Source organism: Bacillus rossius, chromosome 11 (genome assembly GCF_032445375.1).
Source record: "Bacillus rossius redtenbacheri isolate Brsri chromosome 11, Brsri_v3, whole genome shotgun sequence".
NCBI lineage: Eukaryota > Metazoa > Arthropoda > Insecta > Phasmatodea > Bacillidae > Bacillus > Bacillus rossius.
In genome coordinates, this window is record NC_086338.1 from 39,050,909 (window position 1) to 39,071,840 (window position 20,932).

Genomic DNA, 20,932 nt, shown 5'->3' on the forward strand with positions numbered 1-20,932 from the left:
CCCTGAGCAGGAGGGCCCCTTAGTAACAGGACAACGCTTTTTTTTCACCGCAACCAAAAACTATAAAACATTCCCTTCGACCACTACCAAACCAGACAATAAATAAGAAAGTAATCTTGGTGGTTATTTATGCAGGTCACAAAACTTATTCTACGAAGGCACAAGGATTTCATGGGTTCATTTGGTAGAAAAGCATACTTGAAACACATATTACTGTATTCTGATCTACCTTAATGATTAAACTATAGTTCTGGACGACTCTTGAAAAAGACCATCGAGAGAAACTAAGGTCTAAAAATTTTGTTGGGCGTATTCCCCCCCTATTTAGTGTACAAATTCTCAAATTCAACAATTAAGGGGAAAAAAGAGCGTAAATTTTACCGTAGACATAATTGCGAGTATGGTTTGAAAAATAATTCCACTAAACCCCTTCTCCCTAATGTCCTAACCACCCTTGCCCCTATAGACACCCCTAAATTAGGTGGTAATAAACAGGGATAAGAAGTACCAACACATTTATGTGCAACCCAGTCCAAATTATTTCAAACCTCTAAAGTCGGTACTGGTAGCTCAAATGGATGGATACTGGTGCGCGTAGCGAAAACAACCGGCGATTTAATCGTGACTGGCGTTCATGTACAGATGTAATTTTATCTGCAGTGAGTGTACCTTTGTTGAAGGGGCAATTCAAACCAACGTCACACGCGTGAGCTTATAATGTAACGTGGACAAACGCGGACAGGTTAAGCTGTTTACAAGCCTCGTTTACTGTGGCGCCAAAATGCCCTTTTAAGGTTTTTTTTCCACGTTATAGTTTTTTAAAAAATTCCTTTTTGCCCAGCACATTCATCAATATTCTCTTATCGTCTCGTTAATGGATGTTTACTCATGAGGGAAATTAAAAAAAAAAGAAAGCGCGCGCAGTTCACAAATACATTCGATTGGAGCGGTTTCAAAAATGTGCACAAGCAATGTCCTCCTCCCCCTCCCCCCCAACACTTTGGTGCTTACTGCCATATTTCTTTTTTCTTTTTTTCATTCCGCTTAGCGCCTGAACAGAAAAACGTTTAATTATACAGCCATGAGTTCAAATGGAAGCTTGATGTGTTTGAAAATGCTACGAGGCGCAGAAATAAACTTCACGTAATGTCGGCGACACAGTCGTTATCTTAGCTTTCACATGCCACTGTTTTAGGAAGTTTTTTTTTTAAATTCAGCTTTCTATTTACGTAACAGTTTTTTTTTAGCGAGCATTTCCTTTTTTTCAAGTTCTGTTAGTATTATCCCCGATTTATAAAATATGTTTGTTTATTTGACTGCACAAACCCTCCGATGATTTATGTATTTCCTCTCTTTTACGAAACATATTTTTTTAGTAAGAATTCCAACTGAGAATTTCAAAACATATAATAGTATCAAAACTGAGGTTACACATTGCATAGGTCTTTTAAAACTTTAATGTAAGATTTAGTTTATGTAGTAACAATATTATGCTTAAATTTCACGTTATTTGAATTTAGTACTAGAATAGAGGAATTAATATTTAATGGGAATCAAGACATGTAATTTAATGGGAAGAAAATTTGACGATTATTTTCTAGTGGTACAATGGATCAAATAGTACAGAAGCTTTGGTGTAATTAAGGGAACAGCCTAGTTTGTGGTGTATGTGTGTTAGAAAGACGTGATGATAAGTGCGATTTTCGCAGGTTCTCCTAGCGCGATATTGCCCCTAAGCGCAAGGTCGTGGACTGACTCCCAGTCTTCTAGTCGTTCGTAGGGAAACGGTGATATTTTTTGATCAGTAACCATAACTATATATGGCGGAGGGATGTAGTTTTTTTACGTAAATTTACCAAATTTACAAATATCTGTAATTTGACACAAATATTATTGTTCAATTTACAAAAAAAAACGAAAGGCAGTCATTAGGACTGTCGACAGAAGTAAAAACTCCTTAAAATTAGTGTTTAATGTAATATGACATCATTTCTACGTAAAATGTACGTAATAAAATGATTTTGGTATTATATCAGTATGATGTCAGCATATAATTCATTCTTACATCATTTTTTAGTTACAACAGATGTCAGTGGTATGTCAAAATTACGTAAAAATTTATTACCTAGCTATGGCTTACCAGCGATGTCATGTGTTCACTGGGCAATGCACAGCATACACAAATTAAACTTTTCACGTGGTCAATTTAACATCACTTGCTGCTACTACAGCATGTCGGTGACGCGAACTCACAAAAAGAGTCCAACGCGGCACATGATACAGTCGAGTATATACAATGTATTAGTGTATATATGTGTATACATGTAGCCTACACAATCCGCTGCGCGTCGCCAGTCTGGCGCAAGTCACTAGTATGTCGGTGACGCGAATCCATAAGTTTTCGCCCCCTACCAAAAATCGCTCAACGCGGCCAAAGACGTTTTCACTTAAAAAAATTGGTTGTCTGTAAAGTCGGTTTAACGTGACAACATCATAACAAAACATTGATGAAATTATAGCATACATTAATGAATAAAATTGAATCATTTTTATTGAATTATCACAATTTTGTATGGATACAAAGGAGTGAAATGAAATCTACATCTTAATTGATAAATTTACTTTTATATGCACTCATTAATTCAAATATGTTTATTACTTTAACGAAGAGATTATTTTAACTGTAACTTTTATACATGTTTGCTATTTAACTTCTTCCAATCCTTGTTATTCTGTTAAGGATAGGACGATGATAGGAAAAGTAGGAAACGAATGGGAGTGTTTCAAGTTTAATGTGCCTCGAAAAAAGTCAAATCGATGGTTGTTCCAATCGAGTAGATGCGGCGCAAGCGTACAGTGAGCGTAACGGGACTCAGCGTAACGGGACAATGTGCGTTACGGGACACTTTTTCGTGCGTGCAGCCGGCGTTCATCGATCTATTAGACGTTGTCACGTCAAAAAACAGATTTCAGTGTGTGTAATTGCTGGCTCAGTACAGCGACGGGGTCAGGATTCGGATACTGCCGGACTGGAATACCTTGCAGTTAAGTGCCAGCTACGTCTAGCGGGCGGCGAAGTCACTCCATTAGGTGTCGTAGTTAAGTCATGAACCTGGAGACGGAAAGCGCGTTGGCGGCCCGTAGAATAATTAACGCCTGCAAAGAGCAAGTGCCTCTTTTGGCTATGGGAAAAGGGGGGGGGGGGGGGCGGCCCCTTCGGATTAAGGGTGACGAACCTGGACTGTGTTTATTTTAATCACGCGAGAACCGATTCCTCGACGGATTTCAGTTTGGAACAGAAAGACACCCGCATCGGTTGCTACAAATAACACCATACCTTGAAAAAATCAGCCTTAGTTGGGAAGATCGCGCACCTTAAGGGCGGTGTTCCAAGAATAAGCACTGCCTCGTTAGTTCGGACGCCACCTTAAACCATACTCGCGTGCCGTATTTCGGAACGTGTCAGAAAACGAAACGAAACCAGAAAGAAAAAATTCGGCTGGAAACTGGTTTCAACGCATTCTAGCGGACGTTTCGCAACCACGGATAAATTTTTTACCCGGTAATTTATGCTTTGTGTTGTCCCAGCACCTCCAATAGTTAGAGTTATTTGTAAACTGTTCCCTGAATTGTTTTCCAGTATTAATTGCGCACATTGATAAGCAAAACAAAACACAATGTAGTCCACTTATTGAATATTGGATTATCTTTTACAGAGTTTCAATTTGTTTGCTTGAATGAAACATCATTTAAAATTAAAAAAATAATGCGTCAATTTTCTTAGGAACCTCTTAGTATTTTCTAGAAAAACGTCTTTTATTTATGCAAATGTAACCATTGTTAATGTGTTGTAAAACGTTATGGTATATTTCTTGTAGCATTATAAACTATTTCTTGGCAACTTTTTGACAAAGAAATCATTTGTAATAGTACAGAAAAATTATTTCCATGTAAAAAAATTTCTACTTTAACAAATGATTCTTCGGGAAACCAGTTGCCAAGATTTAGTTTTTAATATCACAATAAATATATTGTGATTTAATCCAAATCATGGGTATGGTTATTTTCCATATATAATTCTTGTCGCACCTAGGAAATAAAATTGGCACGTGATTTAAAAATTTCATTGATATTTTGTAGAAGCATATTTTTTTATTAAAACATGGAAAATATAGTCGAGTGTTTAGTAATTGGACTGTTTTTTAAAAAGCTTATTAATGTGCGCAATTAATAATTGAAAGATATTCAGGGAGCGATTTGCAAATAAATGTAACAAATGTAGGTACAGGTACAACACAAAGCATGAATACTGAACTTAGTATTACTGAATTTTTTTTGTAACCATAGGGTGGCTTGCATTTAAATGTACAAATTTACCGATATCTGTTATTTAACATGTTATTTTTTTTCATTTATAGTCACAAAATATTTTTACAGTGTAGCTACTGCCAACGCCTTTCTGTAAGAGGATCACCTGGCCTCTTTCCTTGGAGTGTTTTCTTTTTTTTAAGCGTGGCAACTTTAACTGCAGTTCATTAAAGTCCTTCAGCCGTCTAATTATTTTCCCAAAAAGGATGTTCGAGGATGCCCTCAGTAAAGAAGTTTCACTTAAAAAAAAAAAAAGAATCGATAAAACACGCAGACTGTATATAAAGTAATTTAAAAAAAATTAATACTGACAATAATTGTTTGACACAATAAACATTTTAAGAGGGATTATATTGTAAAAAACTGTTAAAATTGAAAAAAAAATGGTATAAAACTTATCCATTTGTCAACTCACTTCAAGAAAGCCTAATCATCAAACATATAGAATGTCCTTAGAGCTGTAAGAGATGCTGGCAGACACGTGGAGAGACAGGATCGCGAATGAGACGTTGCAAGCAAGAGCAGGAATACGGGACTTGGATGAGATCATTGAAAAATAAAGAATGAGATGGTATGGCCATGTACAAAGAGAATGGGAAAAGGGAGGCTGCCTGGGAAAAAATGACGGAGTTGAAGCACAGAAGAAGAATAAGAAGAAGGCACCGAGAAGGAGCTGGGAAGAGCAGATAGTTAAAAGAGTGCAGGAGAGAGAGGTAAAGACTGGGATAAAGTTAACGATGAGGAATGTTGGAGTGACAGCTTTGTTCCAAACCTTTTGGTCGGCATCCTCCACCAGTCCTCCCTCATGTGCGCCCTTTAAGGGTAGAATGGGAGTGGCTTACAGATCCTTTTATTAATTCCAGAGGAAGTAAAATTACGACAGAGCTGTCAAGGGATTACCCCCCCCTTTTTTTTTTGACCAGGAAGGTGTTAGAGCCTCCGCTTGACCGAAGTCATCACTTTAGCACCCTGCCTCACTCAGCTAACCAGACAGTTTGGCTGTGTCCTGGAGCCCTGAGACTTTATCAGCCCTGCTGCCGCTTACCCCCGACAGTGACAGTGACAGAGGAAGACTTTACAGGCCCGGCCACAGGCCGGAAGCAGTTTGAGATGGGATCCAGGAGAGGCTTCGTTACTTTTGAAGTGCCCGCCGCGGGACGACTGTGTTTTGTTTCTGACCTGTGCCCTTCCCCTCCCATCCAGCGTCACTTCTCCCCTTCTCTACCCCTCCTGATTCGGTTCCTTCCCCTGCGCGCATGTGCGTACGAGTTATATCGTAGATTTTGTTTTTGAGGGCAGTACGACATATTGCTGTTTCGCCGTCGAGCTCTTTTAAGCTACAGGAATTAGGAAGCTCAGCTCAAACTGAGCTTGATTTTTTTTTTTTTTTCGTTGTGTTCGAGAGCAGGATAGGTCTCTTGTGACATTGTTAAACAGGGATTAGCTCTATTCTCCTCAATCCTTTAGTATTTTGAATTGTAATTGCTTGCTTATGATGATTCAGAAGCCTTTTAGTTTATGTTAAATGCAACAAACGAGTTTTCAGTCTTTCACAAGCATAGGGTATGAACTACTTGCATTTATTTAAGCTTAATTGAAATAAATAACCAAGGCATGGGGATCTTGTGGTCACGTGCTTATTGTTACAAGTTGATGATGATGATGATGATGATGATGATGATGTTAATGATATTGTTTAGAGCTTTTGTGTTGATGCAGACAATCTTTTATCATGCTTGTTTGAATCGGCAGATAATTTTTTTTGACGTGATAACGTCTTATAAATCGATGAACGTCGGCTGCACGCACAAAAAAGCATGACTCATTGTCACGTTCCACCTGAGCCGAGCGTGCAAGAACCGGCCAACCACCGTGTGAGAAAATCTTCTATAATATCAAACAGGTTAAGGCGGACTTTTTAAAAGCAGCAAAAAAAAAAGGATTTATTTGTCCAATTTCGTCATTTCAAATTAACAATTTATTGACATTGATTTGATTTCAGTTTATTTCTATAACTAATTGTTCGTGATTATATTTAAACATATTATTTAAATTAAATGTGCAAAAACTGTAAATAATATTTGAAAATTAAAAAGTTTGCAATTTTTCACCAATGTTTTCTTATGACGTAATCACGTAAAATTATCGTCCGTAAACCGACTTTACAGACAACACCTTTTTTTAAAACATGTCTGTTTTCTCGATAAATATTTATTTTAGATTGCGAAAACATCGTATAGGTTTAAAAGAGGGCAATTAAGTCCTCGAATGTGTGATTTTCAAGTTCTCTTGCTTTTTTTTTTTTTTTTTTTTTTTATTAGGTTTGACATTTTTGTACAAGCCGTATTGGACTTGTCTGGGTCAACGAATTTCTTCTACAATTTTTCACGCAAAAGGAGACAGTCACTGAAAGAAAAATTCTGTATTCATGAACAAAAAAGCTGATAATATATTGTCGTTCACAGCCCTTATAATTTCAATGTCATTCTGAGGGCAATCAAAATTTCTATTCTACAAAATGTTTAGGCAAAAGGACTGCTGGGAAAATTTATGCTTAAATTCAAAGCAATTTTTTTTTATTTCATACAATTATTTTTATGGTTTATCGCACTTGAGTAACATATATTTTGTGAATGTTTTAAATGTGACAAAGTGTGAGAGAAATTACCAGTAAATGGTTGGCAAGCCTGGTTATATTTTTAACGTAATAATTTGTGTGAAAAAACAGCTTAAAGACTCACAAATATTTGAAACAAAAAACTAACTTGTTCATTGGATGGACATATGTTGGTGAAAGTTCTGAAGACGTGAATAAAATAATATGATAAATTTACACTATAGAGGGAGGACGAAGAGAGGAATGAAAATAAACGAAGCTCAGTGAGTGGCTTGAGCCAAGCTAAGAACGCTTAAAAATAGGTCGCATCCTCAGGGAAGTTGTATTTTTGTCCCATTATTTGGTAACAACGGAGACTGGCTGGACTTTTTTTAATCTTAATTTTTTTTTTTTTTTTAGGACAGCTTACAAAACGCCCAGCACACAATCGCCTCCGCACCGCGCTTCTTCAGTCCGCCGCAGAACTTTCCGACTTTTCTCCTCCTTCTCCGCACGCTCAACGGGTGGGGAAAAGGAAAAAAAAAAACAATTACACCGGCTTGCACGGTCGTAACGCCAGGCCGCGCAACATGCTGTCATAGGTCCGCGACGGGAGACGCGTCCCCTGCGGAAAGTGGCTGCGGCAACCCGCAGCACATGCGCGTGCCCCGGGCTCTCAGGCGTTTCAGGCGAAGCCTTTATTTTATTTCGTTTCATTTGGGGGATTTTCCGCCTCGCCGAAAACTACAGTTATTATTGTATTTATTATTTATTTATATTTTTTACTTATTCACACAGCATCAATAAGGTTTTTCAGGAAAATTAACGTTCAGAAAGCAAGCTGGCTTGTGAATGCTACTACTAGTATATTTACGCTACGTGCGTTATTTTAAGTATATTATAATAATTATAAAGAAAAATTTAATATAATTTTAATGCTAATATTTTTACGAGCAATTATTTTTCAGGCTGGATAAAGTATTTTATTTATTCAAAAAAAAATTAATCACTCCAATTTTTTTTTTTTAAACGGGAGTGTCATGCCTCAAAATTATTCCAAAAACAGTGCGTTCTTGCGGTTATCACTCAATTAAAAATACCGTGTGAACATGATCCGGAAACATAACTACTCATCCGCCATCAGCGTATTCTTCAATGCTTTTCGTAAACAGACAGTTTTCAGTTCGCGTTTATTTCTTAAGCTCTTCATATCACATATGTGCACAGATAGGCAGGCCCCTTAAGGCGGTAACTAAGTTATAATTTAAAGACGAAAACAAAACTACGAATTTTCCCAAAAAGAAATTCTCAATGGTGAGGGGGAGTGATAACGGGGGCGCTGGTCACGTTTTGAAATTAAGCTTGGGATATTTATTACGTTTGTATCCAGTTGTAGTTTGAATATAATTGTTGTAATGGTTTTATTTTTTGTTTAGATTTTTAAAGTGTATCAACAAAGAAATGGGCTGCAAAAAAAGAATATAAGTTTTTTCACAAATTTTTTAAAGGGTTGCATTTACCGGATTTTCTTGCGTTTTGTTTTTGTCTCTTAATATATATTTAAAATATATTAATCATTCATGCGTTATTACGGATATGTTAACTCGTCAACTTTTTTTAATGTTGGTTGATATTTTTTTAAAAATCGAAATTACAAGATGAACAAAAACTTATATTTTAAATAAGTCTGAAAACATAATATAATATATCAAATATGTAAGTGAATTAAGACGTCTATGTTTATAAATTGAATCAGTAATAAAATACATTATCTTATGAGACACCTTTAAATCATTCTAGATTATGTGCAAAATTATTTTTTAAATATGTAACTCTCTTTTCAAAATATTTACTGCAGATGCAAGAGAAAATGAACGAATTTCACTAAAAAATTATCACCAAGAAAGAAAAAAATATAATGTAATATGAGTAACGAGTGTTAGGACTTAAATGATGAAATTAATTGAGGTTTCGTTGATAACTTTCAAAGAGTACCTTAATTTCATTTGTACATTTAAAGTGCTTACGGAATTTCCATTAAGTAAATGTTTGCATTTACAAACACACATATAGTCTAACGTATCTTCTAAAAAGCAAAAAAAAAAAAAGTTCCATGTAGGTCGTTTTACGGTAAATCTGCGATTCTAAGGGAAAAAACTTTCCATTTCCGAAATTTCGCATTGAGTTTCTGCTCTCTTTACCATTTTTTTTTTGCCAGTCAGCATGTGCGGGCTCTTCTTGACTTTTTTTTCAGACAGGAAGGATAAAAGAGTTCTTTTTTTTTTTTCCTCTGAAACTTGGTGCTTCCGAGTTGCAAAGTAGCGAGATGGGTAAATGCGGCAGTTAAAATGGTTCGCCATCCTTATTTGCTGTACATTATAAGATTTTTTTAACCCCCGTATTCCGTCCTTTCAACCGTAACGAATTGAAATCTCGAGAATCGTCATTTTCCCCCCCTTCTTCTGAAGGGAAGAAGCATTCTTTTTTTTTTGTAAAGAACGCCCGTCACTTGAAAAGAGTTGAGAGTCTAGCAGATATCTCAATTTGTTTTCACACATAAACGTCATTACGTGATTTGTAAGGAGTTCAGTTCAAGATGTAAAAGCTCACTCAACTAATTTCACATGTTTTGATAAATTTATACAAAAAATCTGTATACAAAATATTCAAAAACTGATACTGCTTGTAAAAAGTTACGTAATTAAAAAATTGCAACAATTAAAATAATAATACAATAATTTCACTAACCAAATAAAAAATTTAAAAAAACTATTTAGTTAAATCACTTGCAAATTAATAATTTTTTTAAATATATAATTTTGACCATTTCTGCGTATGAATTAAATGTAAATGCCTTTAAGCTATTGAACTATATAATAAATAAGTTGTTGCGATACAAAAAACATTACATAAGCTTAAATCAAATAAACGTTTAGATATTCGGGGGCGATTCGCGAGTGGTTATTTAAAAATTAATTGTTCCGTTTGTAAAAAAGTGATTTGAATCATTTGAAACCTTAAACTATATTTTAATCATATTTTGTATGATTTTTTTTTACAATAGGTAGTCCGTCAGTGACTTATAATTAGGATGAAAGTTCGCTATTAGACAGAGGTTGAGAATGTTGACAAGTTTATAACTGCATAGCTACAAAAGTTGTGGTAATAAATGGGGGAGGGGAAATTCTAAAATATCCGAGCACTTTACAGATTATCATATAATATTTACTATAAAACCTTAGACATTAGACCTATTAAATGGCTAAACTTTCACAATTTAACATACATATTGCATACTTTACGAATATGTAATTGGTTTGTCAATTTTATATTTTAACGTTTTTGGGGAATAAAAATAAGGAAAATCAAATGGACTAGAGGAATAAAACATATTTAGCCTTAAAGGTGACGCTTCTGGCTACTTTAAGATATATTTGCTTAAATGTCTTCCAAAAAGATTGTATTTTATCGGGCTGTCAAAAGTATAAAAATTTTGTTAATTTTTAAAGGCTAAGTAAAATTAAATAATATTTTCTGAAAGAAATTAAAATATTGAAATTATACTTTAAAATTAAAAAAGTTTCAGTTTTGTAAAACATTTGATTCTCTTTATTTTTAAACCCAAAAATCTTTTGAAAATGTAACTATGAACAATCATTATGTAATTACTTCTTTAAAACTTACTTGAAAAAGCCGTACTTATGAACATAAAACAAAACTTATTCTCAAAAATATAATAATTTCAACTTTTGTACTCCCTAAATGCTAGTAAAATGTCATTATTTATTTGCATAACAATAAAGGCATCCTTTGGATGTCTTTAAAATAAGCACATTGTTTCGATCGAAATATTTTCCACGGACGCAAAAAAAAAATTTAAAAAATCTTTGACGTGATGTAAGTTGATTAAAAATATCCCTCTTGTCTCGACGAAGAGGAGGAAAAAAAAAGTTACGCCCCTTGTGCGGAGAATGACAAGCGACTCGTGAATTTTAATCAAACGTCAAAAATGGTTTAGCTTTTCGAGTGTATGTATATGTGTATGTGTATTTGTGTGTGTGTGTTAGGAGGATGGGGTAGTGTTTGGCGAACGCTACCCTGGCATCGGGGTTTTCGAAACCGAAAGTCAGGGAGACAAAAGCTCCAAGGGGAAAGGGAGAGAAATAAATCCGCGAAAAAAAAAAGAAAAGACATCGGAAAATACAGAGTGACAAGAGTCGCGATTGGAGACGCAAAGTAGGAGAAAGGGAAGAGTGAGTGAGAAAGAGAGAGGGGTTGTTAAAAAAGAAAAGAAAAAAAGAGAGGAAGTAAAAGGGGGAACGGGCGAAAGAAATAAAACGTAATGGTTCTCTGACAGAGGAAAACGCCCGGGAAAAAGAATTTATTCCCCCTCGCGTTCGTGGGGAATAATATAACCGCGTTATTTGCCAGGCCATTATGCTTGTAGGCTTAACGTCTCCATCGTTTACGTTCAACCCTGAAATGCAAAATAAATAAACTAACGTCTCACACGAACTCCGTTTTATCAAGTAGATGAAGCAAGACAAAAAAAAAGTTGATGTGAATATTTCTGACAACCTTCAACGAATTAATTTCATCAGCCACATATTTTTAACCAAAATTCAAATACTTTTATACAATAGTTTCAAAATTTTCACCCAGCATTTCATAATTATTTTAACGAACATAATTATACCAGAGTATGAAGTCTGCCAAGAGTTAGAGAATAATTCGAGGAGAGATTACCGATAGTGACTTTTTGTCCTAACTGAAAACGTCAGATATAAGGGACGGTTTGGTTTTGTACAACGTCGAAATTTAAGTTTTAGTACTGGATGATAATAAATGTACCAAATTAATTAAATTTGAAATATATGATCTGGAAGTAAGAAAACAGACAAAGGTTAAAACCAAATTGTCATTATTATTTACTTGCGATATTGATAAGAAAAAAAGAAGAATGAGTGAGCCATAAAACCACTTGGAACAGAAAAGACTTCATAGCTAACACCGAATTGTTTTCGGAACCAAACCTTAATCATATTATATATATATATATATATATATATATATATATATATATATATATATATAAATAAGCATTTCCCCCCCCCCCCTAAAACGGTGGTGGTGGATACCGAGCCCAAATATGAGAAATAAGGGTATTGTATAGGTTTGTGGTTCTTGTATTTGGATGTTGGGTGTGTTTATTCATAATTTAAGTGATAGAATGCGAATATAAGATAAAATAACATATATTTTACTGAACTCGTTTGTTTATTTATTTTACTTACTTATTTTATGTGGTGAAATTAAGGCCTCATCTTAGACATCAGTACAAAAATGTTTACAAAATAGGTATATGAAAAATAACCTTAGTAAAGACAATACACAATAAAATGAAAAAGACAAATACAAAATTAAAAAAACAATAACTAACAAGTATAAAAATTTAAAAAAATTGCATCAAATATGCAAAACATAATTTAACATTATATAAAATTAAAATAAATTTACATATTACAGACAAAATACTTAAAGGGAAAAAAATAGGTAGTAATGGGGGCTGTAGACAGAAGTGAAAAATTAAAACTTTGTTTTTAAATTTGTAATATGACACCATTTCTACGTCAAATGTACGTAACCTTTTAATTTTGGTATTATATCAGTATGATGTCAGCATGATATAATTTGTCCTTATATCATTTTTTAGTCACAACAGATGTCAGTGGTATGTCAAAATTACGTAAAAATTCATTACATAGCTATGACTTACCAGTGATGTCAGACCTAGGTCATGTGTTCACTGGGCAATGCATATCATACACAAATTAAACTTCTCACGTGGTCAATTTATTTTAACTTACTGTTACTAGAGCATGTCGGTGACGCGAACCCATAAGTTTTGCACAACGCGTCTAAAGAATTTTTCACTTTAAAGAAAATATATATCTTTTAAATCAACCTAATGTTATAATTTTGACGAAAATGAAAATGTTTGGTGATAGAACATTCCATAAAAAATAACACTGAATTAAACTTAACTTGTGTCAGTATGTATGGTTATGTTTACAAGGGAAAACATTATCCGTTTCCTTTGTCGGTATTTATCACGGACGCTGGTTGGATAAGAGAACGGATCACTTGTTTAAAACTTCAGTACATGTCCGCGCTCTACCACTATATTCACATTAACTCTATGATTGAGAATGAGATGTCGGTTATCCGCCATTGGAAAGTTTACTATCCGCCATTGGAAAGTTTATGTGTAACATCTTATCTCTTAATATACAGCATTTGGTTGGAGTAATTTCGAGAATGGAGCTAAAGTCGCAAAGAACGGAAATGTGTAACAGCAGGTCTGTCATCTGTGGCGGATGGTGAGAACCAAAGTTCACAAAGCCAAAGGGAAACTATGGTATTAATTGTTTAGTGAATTTAGCAAGCTCAGAAGTATTTTAATAAAGTTCCCTATCGAAGTAAAAAGTCGGGTGTTGTTTTTTTCTCGTCTTTTTCGCTTTTATAGGAGCCGTTTAATTACATAGTTAAAAATTTCGGTCTGCAAATGGAATGATTCAATAGTCTATGTAGCTGCTCCGGCAGCGAATTCTAGCGGCGGGTGCGGAAACTGCGTGTTATTCGCGTCCAGAAATGTAGTTAAAAACATATATTGCGAAAAAATTTTACCACACTAGGCATTATTTTTAAAGAATTCTACGTAAAATTTGATTTCCTTGTTTCGTATTATAAGTGTATTTGCAACATGAGAACATACGAATTTTTTCGTTACCGAGGTGTGATGTTACACATCTCTAGCGAGTACTGAAAGACTAGTTCACCTCTTTTTTTTATTACTGAGCTTGACTCGATAGTGCGACACAGACATCATTCATTGTTCTTTTTAAAAAAAAAAGACCAAGGCTTTGAAAATGTATATGTATGCCTTTAGAAAAATTTAGCGTTCAGCGCTACATTTAACTTTTTTTTTTTTTTTTTTTTTGCAAATTTGTTTAATGTTTCCTGTGTTTTAGGGCTGGAAGAACTTTCGCTTTTATGTTTAAAGTGAATCACAAAATCATTTAATTTAGTTAACGGTTTGGTAAGTTTTCTTGTAACCCAACTTTTTATTCCAAGCTTTTAAAGAACTGCCTGGATAGACGCCTTCTCATCCACTACAGATTTAATAGCACACGCTTTTTTTTATGACCATTCCTAGGCGGTGGCTCGGTTTGAGGTATATACCCTGAACTCTTAAAGGGGCACACCACGAAAGTTATCGGGTTTATTAATACAATAAGAACTCAAATGTATTTATCCCTTTTTAGGTAAAAACCATGCAGTTAATTCACATAAATTTTGTATCATTAAATATATATATTTGTTATTATTGAGTTTAAAATGTTTTGTATTAAAATTGTTTGTTATTTAATTATAATTTAATTTACAAAATTATTATTGAATATTTGTCTGTTGTTTGTTTCAACATCACGTACAATCTAGGCTACTCAACCAATTTTGATGAAATATTTGGCGTTTAGAAGCCCATGATTAGACTTCAAAACTGGTCATATTTTATTTCGCTACGATGGATGACAGGATGTGGAGACATAACAATGAAACCACAATTTTTTCACAACAAAGTGCAACCAAAACAAGTTGAGCTCCTCCCATTTATACCAAAACCCACTTATACCAATACTACTGCGTACCACATACAGTACATAATTCAAATATGTTTTATTCTATCACAATAAATAACTATTTCACGATTAATGATAACTTTATTTTAAAATGATCTGATAATTAATGAAAAATTCACCTTGCAATTATTAGAACAGGAACACACACTAGTTTTGTATCGACACTACACCCCGGAGGTGACATGTCACATAATTGTAAATTTTCAAAAGATTCTGTTTTAGATTTGTTTCAACTTTATTTATTTACAGGTTTCTTGCCTAGTAATAGTAATCACTTTATGTTAATTTAACAAAGTATTCTTTTACTTTTATACTAGACAAAAATACTGTTTTTAAGATAATAGCTCTAGGTTTTCATTGTTAAAAAAATATTATTTTTGGAATAGTGCTGTTTGTCTTTGTATGTAAAAATTACATTATGCCAACTATATATAAAATTTAAAAATGGATATGTTTTACTTTGTGTCCGGAGTACAAATTTTTTTCTGATAAACAATAAATTATGAGTAAGTTGATACTAGTGTCCATAAGGAATATCTGAGTTAACATAAGACAATGAGTGAATTATGGTTGGAACACCCTTCATTAGACAAGATGAGGGGCGATTAGTTAAGAATGGAGCTTTTACGCAAAAAAATGGGTAAAGAAAAAATATATAAATTTAATGCTGTTTTAAATTCTGAATATTATAATTTTAACCTCGTGGCATTAATTAATCAAATTCACCCGTAAACAAAAATAAATAATAATCTGAATTAAATACTAGATGTTCCTAACCGCAGTGTTTCGAGACCATACTTTCCCCCCCCCCCCCCCCTTCTATCAACTAAGCTCTGGCTTGTTGGTGCCATGGTAATTTATACCTTGCGTGCACGAGGTTTTCCCACGAACGTTGATGTGGTTTTCGGTAGTACTTTGGACGCCGTTAAGAGTTATCGGGCGTCCATTTTTTTTAAGCCTCGTGATAGACGTGAGTCGGTAAAGCAGTTGCTTTATAAATGGTTTTTATTATGATTATGATTGCAGTTTTGTTTGCCTGTCAGTGGGTTCGTATTTCTTTACAGTTGCTTCTTTATTCATGGTTAATGTTTATTTTTAAACGTAATTCCCTTAAATGTATACTCTGAATAACTACTAGGTTATGGCTGTTTAAATTTGCAATAATATTTTAAAAAATTATGCAGAAACTAAAAAAATATATATAACATTACATTATCAAAAACAGCTTCTAAGTCTTCAGTTTTTCTGTGAGTTGCATTTATGTGTCTTTTTTTTTTTTTGACGTCATTTCATTACTTAGTACGACACGTCGGTTGTGGTATTAAAAAAAATGGCCAAACCTTCGAACAACCACTGGAACCTAAGCTATGGAAATTCGCAAGTTAAACTGAAACTAAACATTAAGTAAAATGTAACATTGATTGTTAAGAAAGCTTTGGACACGCTGGCCATTTTTTAAACCAAATTCGGCTGTAACTTTGAAAGCTTCAACTAGGCAAACTAAAACAAAATGTGTACGTCGAGTCCATGCGCGACTGAAGTGGCCCTTCTTTCTTGTTACATTATTAGGTATAGGAATCTTAAATCACTTTGGCTGAGGTCGCAGATAAAAAATTGGTTGTCTTTAAAGTCGGTTTACGGACGATAGTTTAACGTGACGTCATAAAAAAACATTGTTGAAATGATTGCATACTTTTATGAATAAAATTGAATCATTTTTATTTTAATAATAAAATAATAAATACTTGAAATTACACTAGTAATCAATTTTTTAAAATGCAAGAATAATTAATCTTTATTGCCGAAATTATTGTTGTAATAAGCAATGAAAACCACATTAACTTTTCACTTCACTTTATAAAGTCGACGAAACAGTTCACGTATAGATGACTAGTAATTAATTTTAAAAACTGGCGTTTAGCTATAAAGTTTAAATATAATTATGAACAAGTTTTAATATAAATAAGCTGTAATCAAATATCTATCATCAATTATATGAATCACCATAATTTTTTAGTCAATTGTAACATAACCTATTATTACTGCACTCGCCGACAGCGTAACAGAACACAGAGTAACGGGACACCGCGTAACGGAACAACGAGCGTAACGGGACACAGCGTAACGGAACAATGTGCGTAACGGGAAAATTTTTCGTGCGTGCAGCCGGCGTTCATCGATTTATTAGACGTTCTCACGTCAAAAACAAAAACCAGACCGCAGCTTTGGACTCGATTTTCGACAGGGAATTTTATTATACTTGTCTTTTGTGAACTTTGGTTTGCACCATCATCCACAGTCAGCAACACTTTTCCGTTCCACGAGACTTCCGTTCCATTAAAAAAAAAAAATACTGCTACCAAATGCCGTATACCGAGAGCTAAGATGTTTACACATCAGTCATGGACGACGGAATTCAACCGAGTAAAATGATGTTTCGAACATCTTCGTCGTGTGCAAAATGTAACTTCGTTTTATGCACTGTGCGCGTGCAACTGTGTTATTGCTATATGCATGCTGTTTGCGTGTTATCGCGAATGCAGCCTAAGCTTTGCTGGTGGCTTTTACCTCGGCACCGAAAAATTTCTGCATGAGAATACCAAAGTAGAATATGCACACACATTTACGCTCTTGACTTTCGCGTCTGCTGCAGTGTCGGGTTCAATTTGTGTTCGAGGCTTCCTTCTTCCCACCTTCCCCTTCCCCTTTCCATGAAGTCAAAAAGATAGCATACAAACTCTCCAATTAAAATTTTAAATTTTCTCGTCTCTCGAACGGAGTGGTATTGCACGGACGTGTGTGTGAGTTCGTGTCTGTGTGCGCGTGTTTCTTTTGTGAATTCGCGTGTATCTTCTTTCATGCGAAATAATAATTTTGCAGAGTCGTCACGAAAAATAAAAATCCGTAGTTGATGGGAGGAAGGGGCTGGAAAGGTGTCTTGCTGTTTGTCGCTGTGGAAACACCCACGCTTATAAACACAGGAGATATTTTATTTTATTTATTCACGTCTCGCTCTTTGCACATTAAACATTTTTTTTTCTAAAAAAAAACTGGAAGAGAACTCCTGGTTATTATTTTCTTTTTCACCTTGCCCGCCAGCAACTCATTAACATCTCATTAGAACCACGGAGGAAGCTAAAAAAAAAAAAAAGAACTTCCGGCTAGAAAAAAGAAAAGAAGGTTGACGCTATCGTCAGACGGGGAAGAGAAGTCTGCACGCAGCGATGAGGGAAAGGGTACGGCTGCAGGGGGGGGGGGGGGAAGCTCTGTCTAAATAAAAGGCGCGGGTTAATTAAAAAAATTTTCGACGCAAACACAACCGGAACACTTTGCTCGCACGTCGCACCTACCGTCTACCGTCAGAAGGAGACACGCATCCGCTCGTTCAAGATCGCAGAGTGCCACGTGTGTTAACGCAGACTGCATTAGTCACTCACCTGAAACATACAATTGACATAATATATATATATATATATATATATATATATATATATATATATATACACACAAGTAAGGACAGGAACATTGCCTGAAAAAGTAATAATTTTTACATCAAGTTTAAATTTTTTATCTTTATGACACCATGGTAAAATAATTTTTTTTTATAATTTTCATAATTTCATTTTCATAACAGTGTAGTAAAGTTCAATACTTTTTACATAATTAATTTCCTAGTTTTATGTACCTTTTTAAGTTAATTTTATAGTCTTTTATAAACAAATATTTAAATTTTTATTTTTAATCACATGCAATTTATGTAATATTTTCAAATTTAAACAAAATCCTTTTAATAGTTCACTCTTCAGATTTGTGTTCATAGTAAAGTATGTTACTTACATAATAAAAATCTAACATTTCACAATATATATGAATTATAGTTTTTTTTTTTAATTTTTCAGGATGTATCCAATAAGCCGTCATTTTTGTTCCTACAGGATAATCGAGAAAATTGGATTAAGACTTAAGAGCCTTGCGTTATCAACTAACATACTCTTGTATATGGAGTGTGTCTGAAATACACGTCAAAACTTTCGGATATGAAGAGGAGGGAGAAGTCAAAGAAAATGGGTTGGGAAATACGTCTGTTTATCGCTGAAGTCGTTACCGAACACAGTGAGAAAGACAGTATCTCTGTTATGTGAACTGCAATATTCACAGTACACAATACACCATGCATTTAGTTATTTGTGGATCTTGTCAAAATTGAATTCCACACGAAAATGTGCATGTCTTACACATGCACACAAAGTTTTCATGAAACTGTTTAAAGTTTCTTCCTTAACCTTTAAAAAAGACATAAGTTAACGTGCAGTACACCAAATTATTGAAATTTTGGAATATCTGAGACAAAAATGTGGTCAAGAAAATCTGTCACTAGGAAAACACACGGTAAGTATTTTTTTCTAAAAAAAAAAAAAAAAAAAAAAAACTAAAATCAACTCGAACTTTACATTAATCATTCAAGAGATTTACCTATTGTCACAAACTTTTTTCCTTACTTTATTTGGAGCAAAAAATGTCATAAAACGTGGTTCTATACTCAAAATTGGTGGAATAACAAGATAAATTTTAAATTTATTACAATTAACAGCTCATTTCGTATGGCTAAACACCCTGAAAATTCGCAGATTAGTCTGGCGTTAGGGTAGAATTAAAAATTTGTAATTTTACTGAACGGGAACACGGCAGTAGGCCGTAAATCATAAGACCGAAAGGCACTAGATCGAAAGGCACTAGACCGAAAGGCACTAGACCAAAATTCATTTAGCCGAAAGGCACTAGATCGATAGCCATTTAGCCGAAAGGCACTTGACCGAAAGGCACTAGATCAAAAGTGTTTTGATCGACAATCACTAGACCGATAGGTACTAGACCGATAGGCACTAGACCGAAAGTTATTTCATCGAAAGGCATTAGACCGAAAGGCACTCGACCCAAAGTCATTTGACCGAAAGACACTAAACCGAAAGTTATTAGACCGAAAGGTACTAGACCGAAAGTCATTTAGCCGAAAGGCACTAGACCGAAAGACACTAGACAGAAAATTTGAAATTTTATCTCGCTGGGAATATTTTTAGCTCTGGCAACAGGCAGTTGACCGAAAGGCGCTAAACCAAAAGGCAATAGAACTAACCAAAATAGAACCCCACCAAAATTGTTAAAAATTGTCACCTTAAGTTCAGGAAGAACGCTGGTTACAAATTATCCACGGATCTTCGTAAATTTACGAGTACTAAATTCAATTACTTCGAACATCAGTTCCCAATAATAATCTTAGTAGGTAAGAAAAAAATATAAAAACTAAAAACTGGTCTAGATGACTGCAAACACACGTGTGGTTTATCCTGTTCATATAATAATATTAAAAATAAACAGAACTCAGGATTGGAAATACGGAGATGTTTCTACACAGACACAGTACTGTAGTGATTACGAAGGTCTCTTAGTTTATTTAAGGCGGATTCTTCGTTGGAAGGTCGGTAAATTGGCTGTCATGCTTGACAATGCCATGCAGCGATGCTTCATCCTCATTTCATCGTCTCTTGCGACACCGATGTCAAGATTTAAAAAAAAACCAAGGATGATTAATAAATTAATTAATTACTCGTGCGGACGGGGTGGTCGGGAGCTGGGGTGAATCCTGAACAATGTTGTTGTTGTTGCTGCAAGGCCACGCATAGTTTGGGAAGTCAGCAGGAGCGGCTGAGCGCTGGCGCCGTAAGACTAACTTCTTGCCTTCATGTTTTATTTATTCCCGTGGCCCCGGCGGCGGCAGCTGGGGGCGGCAGCTGGGGGCGGCAGGTTTCCGACGGCGGAGTCCAACACGTTCGAGCGGAAAAAGACGGCGCGAGGCGAAAAGAAGAAACTAAGAAAGAGGGAAGAATCACTGGGAAGGAAGTCCTGATCAATACACAACTTGAAAAGGGGAAAAAAAAAAAAAAAAAAAGGTTCGTTCCGTGCCAAATAAAAAAAATAATAATAATGTGTAAGTGGAGTCCACGTGCGACAGAAATGAAATTTCTTGCTTATTGTTATATTACTAGGCATTGAAGAAAATAAATTCTCTTTGACTGAGGTTTCAGATTTAAAAATAATATATGTGCAAGTATGTGAGCGCTATTTATGCTATTAAGCAAGTATGCAAATGTGAAAGTGTAAAGTTGCGTGTATTTAAGTGTGGAAGTATTCAAGTACGCAAGTATTCAAGGGTGCAAGTATGCAAATATTCAAGGGTGCAAGTATGCAAAGGAGCAAGTATGCAATTGTG